Here is a 16,341-nt window from a genome sequence, read left to right on the forward strand (position 1 = left end):
TCTTTATTTGAATTCACTTATTAGGGCCAATTCTGCAAATGTGCTTGTGTACTAGTCATTAAGCAAAGACTTAATTCTCCTTGAGTCATTTGAATTGCCTGCAAAAGAAAAGCATGGTGTCTGAATATATGCAAAACACAGACTGAAAGCCAAAAAATACTCTAATGGTGAAGGCACTTGCTTCTTTGTTCTTTGGTTTGTTAAAGGGGAGGTTTAATGGCAAATGGTGATATTGAAAAATTATATTTTCTGTACTTCGAGTATAATTGGAAAACTAATATGAAAATCATGGAAAAAATCTAAATTACAAAAGAATTATAATTCCATTAGTTATTAAATTAAAATATTGCCATCTTTAAAAAGTCACTGATGATATCTGCTTATTGTAAATATAAAGAATAAACATAGACTATATATATTCTGACCTAAATTTGCTGACTTCCTCTAGCCAACTCCATTGTGCTGACACATATCCAAGCTCCTACTGTAGAAAAAAAGAGATATGCCAAACTTGGCTTACGCTGAGCTTACAAAGAAATTACAATGATTTTAAGCTTCTGCTCAAGAATCAGAAAAGACATTTCACTTCTTAGCACAAACATTATAAACAGAATAACAGACTCAAGAGTACATTTCTAAAGACTATATACATAGGTGCAATTACAGTGAACCTTAACCGCCCTATTTTTTAAATATTGTGATGTTGCATATAAATTGTTAATTTAAAGAACGTTATGGTTGCAGAAGTCATTTGCCCATATACAGCCTTTAGGAAATGCCAGAACTAGGAGTGCCCATTTCTTTAAAATCTTTTTCCACAACACTTAGGTCTTATTAAACATACCAGCCTGACAGTGCTCATCTGATGAACAGCTATTCAACATTGCATTATTGTTGGAGCTTAGCCCAATATCTTATTTACTACAAATGATTCAAATCCTAGTCTGAAAGAGCAGTCATTAATTTTCTCATGGGCTTTTTCAAGGCTGCTGTCATTTATACTAGCCAAAGGCCTCAGGAAAATTAATCTCCTTTGCAGGTGAAGGCCATAATAGAATCATAGAATCATTCAGGTTGGAAAAGACATTTAAGATCATCAAGTTCAACCATTAAGCCAGGACTGCAAAGTCCATCACTAAGCCATGTCACTAAGCACTACATTTATGCATTTTTTAAACACCTCCAGGGATGGTGATTCCACCACCTCCCTGGGCAGCCTGTTCCAATGCTTGACCACCCTTTCAGTGAAGACATTTTTCCTAATATCCAACCTAAACCTCCACTGGTGCAGCTTGAGACCATTTCCTCTTGTCCTGTCACTTGTTACTTGGGAAAAAGAGAATGACCCCCACCTGCCTACAGCCTCCTTTCAGGCAGCTGTAAAGAGCAATAAGGCCTCTCCAAGTCTCCTTCTCTCCAGACTAAACAGCTACAGTTCCCTCAGCTACTCCTCACAAGACTTGTGCCCCAGACCCTTCACCAGCTCCGTTGCCCTTCTCTAGACATGCTCCAAGACCTCAACATCCCCCTTGCACTGAGGGGTCCAAACCTGAACACAGGATTCGAGGTGCAGCCCCGCCAGTGCTGAGTGCAGGGGGACAATCACTGCCCTGGCCCTGCTGGCCACACTGTTTCTGACACAAGTCAGGATGCTGCTGGCCTTCTTGGCCACCTGGGCACACTGCTGGCTCATGTTCAGCCGGCTGTCAACCAGCACCCCCAGGTTCTTTCCCACCAGGCAGCTTTCCAGCCGCTCTTCCCCAAGCAATCCTGATTTCACAGCTGTGAAACTGTGACACAGTGACATCATGTTAGATGTGTCCACAAATAATGAGTGAAAACTGACAGTTTCCCACTAAGCTTATGTGAACTGAGGTACATGGTGGTTCACCATTCAGACAGAACTGAGCATATTTTCATGGGACAGACAAATAGCTGACATGAAGATAACCTTATCTTCCCTGTAGAAAAATTTCATGTGAAGATAACCCTATACCTCCCACAGCAAAATTTCATAATCTTCCTTATAATCACTGAAGAGCTACAGAGCTCCTTTAAGATGGGGTGCAAGATAGTTTAGCACATAGAGACACTTAGTAGGTTTGCCAAATCTCATTCTTAGGAAGGATCTGGGGTTGGGTTTTTCCCCCCCCTCTCTCCTTTGTGAAATTTCCCCCTGAAGCTCAAAGGGAAGCAACTCCTGAGAACCAGCAGCGCTTCAGGATGGTTGGGAGAGCCACAGGTTCTGCAGCAGCCACCAGACATCAGCACACATCCAGTGGCCCTGTGTTTAAGCCACCCCCTCCCAACTGACCGTATCCTACACAGAAACAAAGCAGCAGAGTAAAAGGTAAATGCAGAGGAACTGCTGTAGTGCTCATGCCCTACAGCTGTCACAATGGTGACATTCAAACATTAACTTCAGCACTTACATAGTATTCTTTGGGACCATTTATATCTAGTCAAGCCAAGATATCTATTATATAGGTATTTAAATCGGAGCGAGTCACCCTAGGCTCTCTTTATTGTCAATGGAGAGAAAGAAGCAGTTCTAGGGCATGATTCATCTCCTCCTAAGGCAGGTGTCCAAAATAGGTCAGATGAATCATGCCCTAAAAGCATCTGTTTCTTTCCATTGACAGCAAAGGGGGCAACACCAACAAGCTCAAATGCAAACTGCTATCACATAGCAGACTTCCGAAGTTTGGGGAGCTGAACCCCATGCCTTACAAAAAGGTTGAGGTGCCAGGACTCGATCTTGCCAGGTGCAGCCTTGATAGGAAAAAAGGTGTTTTTTTTACTCATCCTCAAATTCATTCCCAAAAGTGCATCTTTATCTTTTTCCCCTTTGCATAGGAGCTGTTTTCCTTCTTTCAGAGGCTCATGTCACCTTGAGCTTCGCAGTGTGCCCTCCTACCAGGGCTCCTCTAAGTACTCTCCCTGCTTCCTCAGGCACTTCCCCTCCTCAGCAGCCTTCTGAGCGCATTTATCCCTTACAGCTGCATTTCCTCATCCCATCTGCTGGCTTGCCAGTGCCCGCATTAACCATCTCTCTGCTTGAAAGGGCTTGTAAACCCTAACCCACTCCACAACTTCAGATACTCTCATTAACATTTACCCATAGCATGCACACTGAAGATCATGTATGCATGGTAGCTTACTGCATTTGAAGGAAAAAAACTGGAGAAGTGATAAAACAATGTAAAAACTATAGTATTCTGGCCCTTCTGAAATAAGGAATCTGTAGGTTTCCCCTCAAAAAGTATTCTACAGTATTCAAGCACCCTGCACTGTAATAATGAAAACATTGCAGCAGCACAGTAATGGTGATACTATAGTTCAACCACCATGAAAATAAAACATACAAGTCTACATAAGCAAGTTGCATGAATGAAGAAACTGCATCTTTCTTCCTTCCAAGTGGAACTACAGCCTATACACTTCAGGACAAAAAATGTTAACTGTTTCACACAAGTTAGACATTACGTTACCATGCACCAACACAAAATAGCAGCAGCAGCAGAGACAACTCCACAAAACGGGTGACGAAGACAGTGTCTCATGAATTCTTAATTCATTAAGGAATTAATATACTCCTACAATTTTTAAAGGGATAAATCTGTTCTGAAGAGCAAGGCAATTTGGGGAAATGTGTAGTATCTAATCATTTCCCTTTTGATCTGAAAACACACCTTTTAAGCATCACTGTGTGCAGCTGAAAGAACAAGAAATGAAGGTAAAAATCAAACTATAAATATTAAAACCTCTGTTAAAAAAAACCTAATCTCTGTGAAGTTTTCCCAGTTCCTAAATGGTAGCTATCATGTGAAAGACTGAAAAGCAGATAATACACAGATTCATATATTATAGAATTCTCCTGTGTTTCTAAGCCTTAGTTTTCCAATCCCAAAGTCATCAACTCAGCCAGTTATGAGGAAAAGAAAAGCATTGTGCAGCCTTAGGTTTAAACAGCACAAAATAAATAATTCTAATTTTATGTATATGAAAATTATTACTGAATGAAATGGAAATATGCATTTATATTCAGCTAGGTCTATGCTTGTAGGATTAAAACCTATTTCATGACTAAGTATATCTCAAAACATGCAACTCCGATGAATTTTTCATATCTATCATTTTCTCTTTTTTTGTGTGGTTCAAAGAAGATACGCAAGTATGAGTATAAGGTAGCAAAAATTATCATCATTTGGGTTCAACATTCTTTTCTCCTCTTGGAAAGGGAGAAGAAAGTGTCAAATGTATGAATAGAAGGATAATTTCAATAGAGCAAGACTGTTTGAGAGTGGCTCCATGGAGAAACTCCTATTTTAACTTAACTGTCTCTGTATAGGCTGTGCTCATCACAAAGGAGCATGAGTGCTGCCAGTCATTTGCATGATTAACTAAAAAAATCATGCCCAAACCAAACATATGACTTTGTTAAAAACCTATAATTGGCACACTGAGGCTCTGACCTGACAAGCTGTGCTCCAGTGGATATGGGGGAATTGGTGTGCCCAGCCTGAGATCAGCTATGGGAAACAGCAGTGACCTTAGAAGCAGAAATCTGTCCCTGTAACCCAGCTGCAGAAACTGAAGCTCCATGTTTTGTCCTGTCTTTAGTACAGTGTGTTTATTCTTTGGCCTGAAGAACAAGAAATGTGGAGATCTTCATTTTAAGTTTTATGGTAGACGTAGCTTGGAAGATAGAAAGCCAATTATTTGATGAGAGGTGGGGGTGTTTATTAGATGAAGTTACTGTCTCTAACTTTTAGAACAAACTATTCAAAATTTTAAAAATGTAATGGCTCATTTTTCTTGAATAAGAGTACTTATTTCTCAATAGTACACATAGATACTAATCTCACTGATGATATCATTGATATCTTCTGAATGGGTCAGAGATTTAAAAGCATGCTGTAAACTTGAAAATCAGATTTTCAATGGCATCTTAGTGCTCTTTATTCTTCACTTTGTTATTACAAAAGGCAACCCAGAGCCAGGAAAAAATAGAGAAAGCTTTTCTAAAGGTATAGCTACAAAAAGTTCTGAAGCCTTCTCAAGCCAAAAATCTCAAACTGATCTTAATAAAATCTCTTTTAAAATTTTCCTATCCATTATTTTTCTTTCCAATTCATCTGTTAAACATTGTTCTACTATTATGCAAATTGAGCAGAACAGATAAGCACTAATAGATCAGACATCAATATCTGAAGTGAAAACAGTCTTCCAAGCTTTTAACCTGGCCTTCAAAATAAGACATATACATTAAACAGATCAATTTTATCAAATTTAATCATGCTATTTGCCTGCATTTTCCATGACAGAATATTTTTAATTCTAAAATTACTAGCATTTGCTAAAGGTCCATAGTAACATGGAGGAAAGTGCAAGACGGCACTCTCTTCTGTAAGTTGCTCAGTTACTCATGCTTGAAAACTAATCATATTGAAAATTAACAAAGCAGTGAAAGAAGTTCATCGATCTATAACTTTCATATCTCTCTTGATCCTGCCATAATACCCTTGGAAGCAACCCTCTGTGTTCTTATGTCCTTGTGTCCTTATTCTAAGATGCAGTCTTTCAGCTTAATGTCCTTTGTATCAGGCTATTAATTTAGAGTCCAAATTACATGTAACAGCTTTTGTATTGCACCAGCTGAGCCCCCCACAGGTATCATGGCCCAGGTGTCTCCTGGGTCAGGGTGAGGGATGAGAGTCCCCAGTGAGGCCACCAGGGCCCATGGGTGCACTCAGGGCACAAGTACAAAGTAGTAAATATATTTCTGGGAGAAGTACATGCTCCTTTAAAAAGCAGCAGCTGATTGCAAAAAGGGGAAAAACATTCATTTCAAGAATCACACTATCTCAGATGCATGATGGTACCAAAAACAATTAGTTTTACATTTGTGAGACCATGTCACTGAAATGATTACCAGTAATGGTCCTTCTTGGGCTACACTGGTGGGTTTCACAAAAGGTATTAATTCCACCAACTTACCTTGGCTTGTCCTTAGGCCGTCAGGACTAGAAAAATGCTATCCACAAAGATTGTTAAGACTGACAATCCTCTTAAAAGCTGTTGTTGATTACACAGCTCCCACCCACCTCTGCAAATGAAAGGGAAACAGCAGTAGCAGAAATTTGTCCTTAGGCTGCGCAACTCTGCCTGCCTGATTGACTTGCACAACCTTCAATGTGCTGGATGAGGCTGTACAATGCACTCATCATTTGCAAGCATCCAGGACAACGTGCTTGGAACTTTTCTGCAGGTTTCAACTAGGGCTATCACACTCTTTTTTATCATTTCAGAAAAAAAGGAAAAAAGAGCATGAAATTTCCCATACTAATTCCATATATGCAAACTATTGTAGCCTGGGAGTGTGCAATTCTTATATGCTCCCTCTTCCATGTTTGTTTTCCAAAAATTCATATCTCCATGCAGTTTGTTTGGTTGAAACTGTTCCTGAATGCCTGACTTATTCATTTGCATTAAGCATTGTGTCCTCGCTTTGGACATAGCACATGCACCATCTCTTGCTCTTCAAATCTCTGTCCATTTCTGCCCCTTGTTTAGGAAGCAAACCAGAGAAAAGGCTTTTAACTTTCTACACTTAATGAATAGATACTAGGTACTGATTTTACCTTTGATATGGCAACAACCTGTAGCATAAATAAGGTGAAAATCAATTCCATACTGCTCCTCAAAGCCTGTTACACATCTTTTAGCCCATGTAACTCATGGTCTCATAATTCAAATTGAACAAAAAAAAGTTCCAGCAGACATCTTGTCTAAATTAAGCTTATCCAGCAGGAGAAGTACCTGGTATAGCTAATGCCAAAATACAATAAATCTATGTCACAGTCAGTACCTTCTTTTGCAATGTGGTGGAATACGACCAGTCTGTAGGTCAACAAAGCATGAGGAAAGAAAAGGTGCAAACTGCCCAAAAATTTTGAGGACATAATTAATTTCTGCCAGATTTTTTGAGTTTCCAGGACAACCTCATGTTTTATCATGTGGGAAATTGAAAAAGAATTAACTGGAAGGTTATTACTTAGCAAGAGATTGCTTAGATGAGATTTGTTAAGGAGATTGACATTTACAACAATGAAATTTATTTATGGTTTGTGCAGCCACCGGAAAAAATAGATCAGATTGCAGTTGATTTAGGTTGGCCAAATGCATTATTGGGAAATGAAACAGTGTCTCAGTATCAGCATACCAGCTGCGACAAGTCTCTTCGCAAACTGATACATGGCCCTCCGATGGCCATGGGCCAATACTGTTACCCTGCATCCAAGTAGCTAGCTGTATGTGAAAGTGCTCTGTTGCACTGGTTTTGACTAGGATAGGGTTAATTTTTTTCCACAGTAGCTAGGATGGAGCTATGTTTTGGATTTTTGATGAAAACAGTGTTGATGACACAGGAGTGTTTTAGCTATTGCTGCAGGGCTTACACGGCATCAAGGACTTTTCTGCTCCTCACTGCACCCCACCAGCAACCAGGCTGGGGGGGCACAAGAAACTGGGAGGGGACACAACCAGGGCAGCTGGCCCCAGCTCACCAAAAGGATCTTCCATACCATATAATGTCACGCTCAGCATATAAAGCTGGGGAAAGAAGAAGGAAGGGGGCATGTTCAAAGTTACAGCATTTATCTTCCCAAATAACCATTACCCGTGATGGGGCCCGGTTTTCCTGGGGATGGCTTAACACCTACCTGCTGGTGGGAAGTAGGGAATGAACTCCCTGCTTTGCTTCCCTTGTGTACACAGCTTTTGCTTTGCTCATTAAACTGCCTTTATCTCAACCCACAAGTTTTCTCACTTTTATCCTTCTGATTCTCTCCCCCATCCCACCAGGGTGAGGAGTGAGTGGCTGTGCGGGGCTTAGTTGCCAGCTGGGGTTAAACCACAACACTTGTCCTAGGGGAATATCAACAATTATATTTTGGATCTGTTTTGATTGCCTTTTTGCATACTGTCTTGGTACTACCACTACCTTGCCAAGGAACTCAAGATCTTTCTTCAGCCTTTTTAGCCAGTGCTTTTGGTTAATATTCTTTCCTCTTAAATATCAGGCAAAAAACCATACAATATATTGCTGTGAATTAGCATCTGTCTGAGATTTCCCCATCAGTTCCGCCTCTGTTTGTGCACATGTGCAAGCCCCAATATAATCAAATAACTTAAATAACTACTTTTGTGCATCATCTTCCCATTCACCTGCCTCTCTGAAGCTGTACTAAGGCCTTGCAACCTCCAGAGCATAAAGTCACAACCAAGAGCATAGTAAAACGTACAACAATTAATAATTACTTTTAATTCTCCATAGTGATTATGAATGGCATTGGGAATTGGGGCAGGGGTTCAAGATTTCTGGTCAACACATACCTTGTAAATGCCAGTATGAAACCATTCTGCAGAAAGTCCCAGGAGCAGCAATATTTCATGCAGTACTAATTATTTCTCTTTCTCCTTCATTTGTTTTATTCTCTTGAGCAAGCAGTACCATTTTCTCCTTCCTATGGCATTACAGTCTCAGATGCCTACTCACTATCAGCAGCTCCCCTACTCCCATGATACAGCCTTCTTTATTTCTGAACAGGAAATTTATCAATGTATTGGGGGGGGGGGGTGTTTAAAAAAAAATTAAAAAAAAAATTAAAAAGATCAAAGATTTGTCAGAGCCTTCACATAATTGCTGATGCCAGCTGTTCACAATTCTTGAATCAGGTCCCCACACACTAAAAGGCAGCATTTAAGTTGAATGGGAGGAGAAAAGTACCTTTGTTTTGCTTTCTGTTTTGTGAACATTTAAACACCATTTTGAATAACTTCCTGACTTTTTCTTGCAGGCCCTAGAGCTAAGAGCATATTAAAAATTATATATGGATTTCTGATATTTATATTGCTCCAAGAACTAGAACACTAAGAAAACTTTATAATCACTGACACATTCAAAGCCTATGGGCAACGTAGTCCTTTTTGGTCTATCTAGAGTTCTTCTCCAGTGTATCCTGAATCTACCGTCTTTGTACCTGCTATTTACCCAAACAGATAATTAAATAAAAATCTTAATCTGTGCTGAAATTAATCTCTACAAGTAAACCTTTGTTGATCATGAAACAGCAGCTTGGAACCAGGGAGGGTATTTTCTGATGGTAACTATTTGCAACAATAATTCTCATTTCTCATTTAAGCACATCAATACACCCTTGAAAACCATTGGAGACAGGCTGTTGCAAAGGATTAAAAGATAGTGCTTGCTACTGTGAGCATGTGTGAGAGAGCGTGTATGTGCATCTTCATTTAGAGTTGTGTTCCTTCAGCTGTTGTTACTCCAAAAATAATGGATTGGATATAAAATGGTAGACATTTCTGTGTGCCTTTCTTGTCTGGATACAAGCCAGAAAACAATTTTAAGCTTAACTGAAAGACTTGTTTAAATTGTTTTCACAGTTTTCCACACTAAAATGTTAACCCTTGTACCATCCTTTAAATATGTGTTGGGCTTAGCCAAACTAAAAAGAAAGGACTCTGGAACTCAAACGAAAACAAAGACAGTCCCAATTGCTCTGTGACTAGGAGATTTAATTCCTTCCCCATTAACTTCCTACATAGGGCAGTCTGCTTAGATTTTTTAACACAGGTGCTTGAGCCATGTATAATTCCTAAACCACCTGCCAGCCAGTATACAAAGGGCTGACCTAGAGCTGAGCAGAAGTCTTGAGCAATCTACAGGACAACTACATGCTCATTTTGAGATGCAAATTATGCTTCTCTTAAGCAAGATTTTATGCCTGTGCTGAGCCTTGTCAGCTCAACCTGCCAGACTCTGGGAAGCTAATTTGCACTCAAATTTTAGGCAGTAAAGCAGTTATCTAAGGAAATAATCACGTTCCTCATATTGCAAATGGAAGAGGGGAAATGCCTGCAGAGGAATAGCATGTCCATCTAACATAAATACACAGATTCAGGCAGAATGGCTCTATCTTTGGACACCTCTAAGGTATCTAACTCTTTCCACTAGTGCTTTTATGAATGTAGTTTAGCAGACTAAATTAATTTAGATGAATTAGGAGACTGAAATTGAAGCCCACATTAGGTAAAGGTCCTCACTAGTCTGCTCTATTTGTCAACAACATTCACTTGCAACAGTTTCTGACCCCTCAGCTTCACATATTGCTATTAATTAAATATTTATTCATTTCTGTGATGTTAATGCACTCAGTTATGGATGCATAGTTGAGCAGAAAATTTAAACAGAGGTATTCTGGTATTCATGAGAAACCTGGAGACGAGAGATTCATGTTAACGGACCAGTAAACCTGGGTGAAAATCAGCAGATTAAAAGGGAAAGACAAGAAGAAACACATGGTTGACAGTGTATGTTTTGATTTTTTTCTCTTGTTCCACAAAGGTTAAGAGGAATAAGAGCTTTTATAAACATCAAACTCAAGAACTGCATTAAAAAGAAAGCATATTAATAAATGAAAAGAGAGATTAAATTAGTGATGTTTCAGTAATGATTGTGATACTGAAATCACTTTCAAATCCGTCTTTGGAAAGATAAAGAAAAGAAGTCTGAATACATAGAAAGCAGTGGAGACACTGTAAAATAAACTGTTGAGAAAATGGAGATGAAAGAATGCATGCTACTTTGGATGAAGCCTATCATACTGTGCAGCTGTCTTGGAAAAGCCACAGGCAAGTAAGAGCTGGAGAACTGGAAGAACACACTATTGGCTCACAAAGGGAAAAGGACAACAACTTTTCAATACATTATTCATTGTAACTACTCATGGTCTTTTACTAGACAAAGTAAAAAGGGCAAAACAGGTACAGCAGTACCAGTAAAATGTATCTGCGGGTATAAAAATGCAGGCAATGTCCCATAAACATTTTATTAAAATTTTAAAAATGCCAAAACACAATAGGCTTTGCAACAGAACGCTTCTACTACATATATTTCCTAGATAATACAAAGGATATTATTCTGTATTTAAGCTTTGTCATTTATTCTTTTCATTTTTCTTTCTACTTAGAGAAATTTTGATTTTTATCTATACCCAGTTCATGGAAAGGATATCTGAAGCTCTTTAAATAAGAAGGCAATGACTACTAAAAATGCATTTTCCTGATGGCTTAAAAAAAGCCCTATTTCTTCTCTAGGCAAAATCCAACGGAAAAAGAACACCAGGGGCAAGTCAAAATACCAACACAAAATCCTTGAGTATCTCATCTCTATCAAATTGTACAGAAAGAAGCCAAAAACATGGTTTTAATTTACCTGTGATAGCAACTATAAGGACAAATGAATGCTCAAAAGAGATGGGCAACATTCCTTATAAAATAAAGGGAAGAATTAACATCAGAACCTGTTTTTCACAGCCATATGAGCTTTGTATATTTCTGAATGTCTTTAAATGTCAAGGTAAATAAGCATTCAATGTGTTCATGTTTACATCTTTCCATGCACACACATAAAATAATGTTCTCATGCTTCTGCAGCAGGCAAAAAACTCCCGCTAGTGATGTTAGAACTGAACTACACACTGTAAACTGCAGAATCACCTATAGCTTTACTCTGATACAGATTATGTTCCTACAATATAGTTACCATACAGATGTGCACAGAGATTAATTTTGGCATGTCAATAAGGGGCTATTTTGAGCAGTGGAGATGGACAGGTTAAAATCAGAATTAGAGAGAAGGAGACAACACAATGATGACTTTATTTTCATTTTGAAATTTTCAGAAGACACTTACTTTTGCCTCCAGCATGAAGTTGGTCTTTTTTATGTAAAGCAAATATTACAAACCCCTACTGTATCTGGGGAGAAATAGAATTTCAAAATGAAAACTAGTTTCAGCTTCAGGCTGCAGCCCAGTATGTGTAACTCTAGCTAAATATAGCTTTTCCTTTTTCATAAAAACAAACCAGAAACACGTGCAACTCTATCAAAGTAGCTGGACCAATTTTTTATTTGATGGCAAACAATGCTGGTGCCCAAGTAAAATAAATTGATGTTTCACTGTTGAGTCAAAGAGATGTTTTTAATGGAGCTGAGAAAAAGTGGGACAGTGTAATGGTTGTGGAAAGGGAAATTGAAAAGTTGTGGGTTGCAAGAGTGTAAAGGGTAGCTGTTGAAAGGCATAGGAAGTTCTAAAAATAGAGAAAAATGAGGAGATTTTACAATCATGAGAGACGCAATAAATTTTTATCATCAGTTGGAATACATGTATTTCTTCTTTTTATTAAAATGCAGTTGGATTAAGCTTTAGGCTCCACATAAGAAAAATTGTTAGATGAGAAAATTTATATTATATGAATTACTGGCTTATTTCTAAAAGTAAGTCAGTTTTAGACACTTCTATATGTTCAGGGAAAAAAAATCCAAATAAATAGAATCTTCTTCATAAAAATAAATATTATTAAAATATGCTGAATTAAACTTAATTCATTATTTCAGTCTATAAAAAAGTCACCTGAAACTTAATGTTCCTTAAGCTCTTTTTTAAAACTCAGATACCTTTGTCATCAACAAGACCTTGTAGAACTACTCCATACATTGACAGATGCAGTTTGCTAATAGCATGACATTCAAAATACTGCAGTAAACGATGCAGAAAACACGAGATTGTAAGGTGTGGAAATTGCCATTAATAACAGATAGGACAGCAAGATACTATTTTTGGAACACACAGCTACGAAAATGTTGACTATTCTGGATTATCTGTTTTTGCCAGCCCCTAGTATGTAGAAAAGATAGGATTATTTTTTTGACTTCCTGAAGATGGTCTGATGCAATGTATATGCTTTGATATGTTCATGACTTCAAAGGTGGTGGATCTTCAGAAGTTCCCACTGTGTCAGTGCTAAATTCTGGACTCGATTATCTCAATTAAGACAAACAGCATCATATTGAGCACCGTGAGGTGTCCTGTCTAACCTCAGCTACCACCCCCTAAGGCAGAGAGTTTTCTAAAAGTCTTGTGTTATATTGCAGTATCTTAAATGGCTTCACACCTGTTTTGTCAATTCAATCCCGCCTGAAGTGTTTAACTTTCAGAAAGAAAGACAGAAACTAGCCTACAGACATTTCTGATCCACATTAATAGCACATATTGAACACCTGAGAAAATATGATATATTTTGATGTCTGAAAATGAGGTTATGACATAACTGGGTAAAATTCTGTTCCTAGTGTTTTTGTTGACAAGGCCCAGACTCTCCACAGATCCCCCACAAAAAGACATTTTTGCAGAACTGGAGCCTGATAAAGTTTATCCTTGTGTTTTTCCTTTGCAGTGATTGTGACTAACACCCTAATTTGCCCAAGATGATATATAACTGAATTTCAGGCATATGTATCACATTACACTAGAATGGATTTTTTTGTACATATAATACTTTGTAGTAAAGAGGTTGACACATTCTTGAAAAGTTTTCGTTTTAAAATCAGTTACTTGCTTCACATTTGACCTCCTAAAGTTTATATTGTAACTGCAATCCATTGTCATTAGCATGTTCAGCTAGTTTGCATCAGCTAGTTTTCAAGCAAAATAATTAAAATCAAAGGGTGATGCTAAGAAAGTGGGAAGAACTTAAATTAAACTATTCACAGAAATTTTAGCACCATCTGCTAAGGTACAGAAAGTCTCAAAAACCAGTATAAACTAGCCAAGAATTAATAATGAAACATAAAACTCAGAGCTATGTTGCATTTTATGTTAAATGCAATAGAAGGCAAGTACAGGAGCTAAGGATTAACCAGGTGAAAAATTACATGTTTTGGCTCATTAAATACTATAGGCGCAACATTTTTCCAATACCTGTGGAAGTCTGAGCAGCTTGTTCAGAAGAAGACCCAACATCCTCACCCCTACATCCAGCACTCAGCAGTTATGCAAAGGAGAGGTGCTAGCTCATAAATCAATGTGTTTCTAGTATGATTTCACTGAAGGAGGACTTCACTAGAAAGAAGACAAGAAAGTCCAGATAGGATGCAGTTACATGTGAGGAGTCAGCAAGCTGTATTTTGGGTTTCACCAGTTTTCATGGGAAGAATGTGAAGGGTTGGACAAAATTTTTAACCACCAAGTAAGGTCCCTTTACTCAGCAGTTAGAGCATACTTCAGCAATGAAAAAGAGTGTAAGAGCAGCCTGTACAAGTCACATAGGCTAAAAAGTGGTCTTGAAGAAACTTCAGTGAGCATACTTACTGCCATGTATGCTTTATAGCGTCAAGCAACCGCATACGCCATGGGAAACATTTGCTGAGTAGCTTTTGCAGAGGATAGACAAAAGGCCTTGAAGGAGATGCGTCAAGGACAAACTTCCTAATACCCTAATAATACCTAAAAATGGAAGAAGTGTGTTCTGCAAGGGCACATATTAACTTCCTCTTCCCATGCCCAGCTCCACTTCTCTGCTCTTCAGAATAGAAGGTAAATGCTCCTGCTGCTGTGTTTACCTAAGCAGTACCATTTTCCTAGAACTGTATTGTTATTATGCATAACTGTAATAAGAAAACTTCGACAGCATGCCTGCATGAAGCACTTGAGTCAGCTTATAAATATTACAGTGTTGCACAAAAATTGCATGGCCTCTATCAAATTAAACACATTGAAATCTGCATTAAGCCTTGATTCTCTCCCTATCAGTTATCTAATAATCACCAAGCACCCTAGAACACAAAATGTAAAATCCATTACATCTATTTATTGTTTATATTTCTTCCATCACCAAATTTAATAGCCTTCCCTTCAAACTTGTGCCAAGTACACAGCCAGCTTGATATCACTTTGCCATCAAGCTTAGAGGAAAGTTTATGAGGAATCAAGTCTACTAGTGAAGTACTCCAGTGAAAGGAAGTGCTACGGCATCTCTTAAATTTCTTTGTGGGTTACGCAGTAGAATGTACTGTTCTGTGTGATCCTGACTTTTCAAGGTTAAAGAGAGAAGGACTGGGCATGGCAGTATTTGGAAGAAAGTGTGGCAATCTGTACCTGTTTCACAGTGTAAACAGGCAGAAACAGCTGTGTGGCATTGCCAGGCATCCAGCAACTCGCTGCGATTGCAGACTGCGGTATCAAGCAGGAGGGCAACTGGCATCCCTTCTAGTGAATACCTGCAGTATAACAGAAGAGTTGAGCTAATAGAAACCTCTAAAAACTTGCTGTGACATCTATCCAGTAATAAGTCTTAAAGCTCATAATAGCCAGAAAGTCATTTCAGTTTTCTATAATCTTGCTACTTGCAAAGCCAGGAACCTTTAGCAAGAAATTAGGAATATAGGTAGGTATGAAGCTAGGTCAGGTGTTTCCACCAAATTCCAGGTACTGCTAAGTAACTCTCATTTTTTTTCTTCAAAGGCCTTCTGTTCCTATTCCAGGGTGCTTACCTACGAGCTTCCCATCCTTCCCAAGATTTTGAGAAAAAGAGTGCTACTTAAAAAGAAATCCCTAACTGACCTCTGAATATAGGCGATGGATCCAAATTTGCTTCACAAAGGTGAACACAGCTCTGCTTCAAATACTAGCTCTGCAGATCTCAACTATCAGAAGTGGCCCGAATCTAGTACAAAACCTTTCTGGTACAGAAATAGTAGCCATTCTAGAGCGTTCTTCTGCGCAAGGCCTCATACACTTGTAACAACTGATCTGTAATAGCACAGCTGTAGTAATTTCACCACACTAAGCAGAATAAATTCTTAAACCTAACGATCAGCACAAATTCATCAGTTTTTTTGACCAATCTAGCTATTAAGCCACAAAAGCCTCCCAGAATCTAAAAAATTCAGCATTGCTTCATCTAGTGGAGGCTTTTAGGAAGGAAACTGGCACATCCAAGGCTTCACGGAGATGTAGATGTTCCAAGGTTAAAACTAAGGATGAAGGCTAAAGTTAGTTGATGCTATGGCAGTGACAAAAGCTGTTGTGCTAGATTGCGTGATATTGTTGCATGGGTTCAGAGAAAGGCTTATCACCAGCCTTATGAGCCCTAATAGGAAATTAGGAATTTATGAGTCCTCTGCACTTACCATAGTGCTTTGGGGTGCAGATGTGCTCCCTGCCTCTATATGAGGAGTGCAAATGATTGCCAAACACATTCAGGAACTGAAGATACAAAGTGGAACTGTTCCTCCAGGTCAGACTGAAAGAAGTTCTGACTTGAATTATGAGTGGCCAGAAATAATAAAAAGTGGCCAGTAAATGGGCTTGTTTCTATTTGTGGTCACCTCAGGTAAGGGCTGACTGCTTCAGCACCTGGATTTCAGCATTTCTTGTGCTCTGGTGGCAGAGCAGAGCTCACAGCAGTAAGAAATATA

The 16,341-nt window shown here is 38.6% G+C and overlaps 1 protein-coding gene across 1 annotated transcript in view; it reads right to left on the reverse strand.

Moving 5' to 3' along the window:
* Positions 1-16,341, reverse strand: part of FGF14 (fibroblast growth factor 14) — a 415,520-nt gene that overhangs the window by 291,776 nt on the left and 107,403 nt on the right. The gene's annotated exons all lie outside the window — the stretch shown is intronic.

The sequence above is a fragment of the Falco cherrug genome, chromosome 2 (assembly GCF_023634085.1).
Source record: "Falco cherrug isolate bFalChe1 chromosome 2, bFalChe1.pri, whole genome shotgun sequence".
Classification (NCBI taxonomy): Eukaryota; Metazoa; Chordata; class Aves; order Falconiformes; family Falconidae; genus Falco; species Falco cherrug.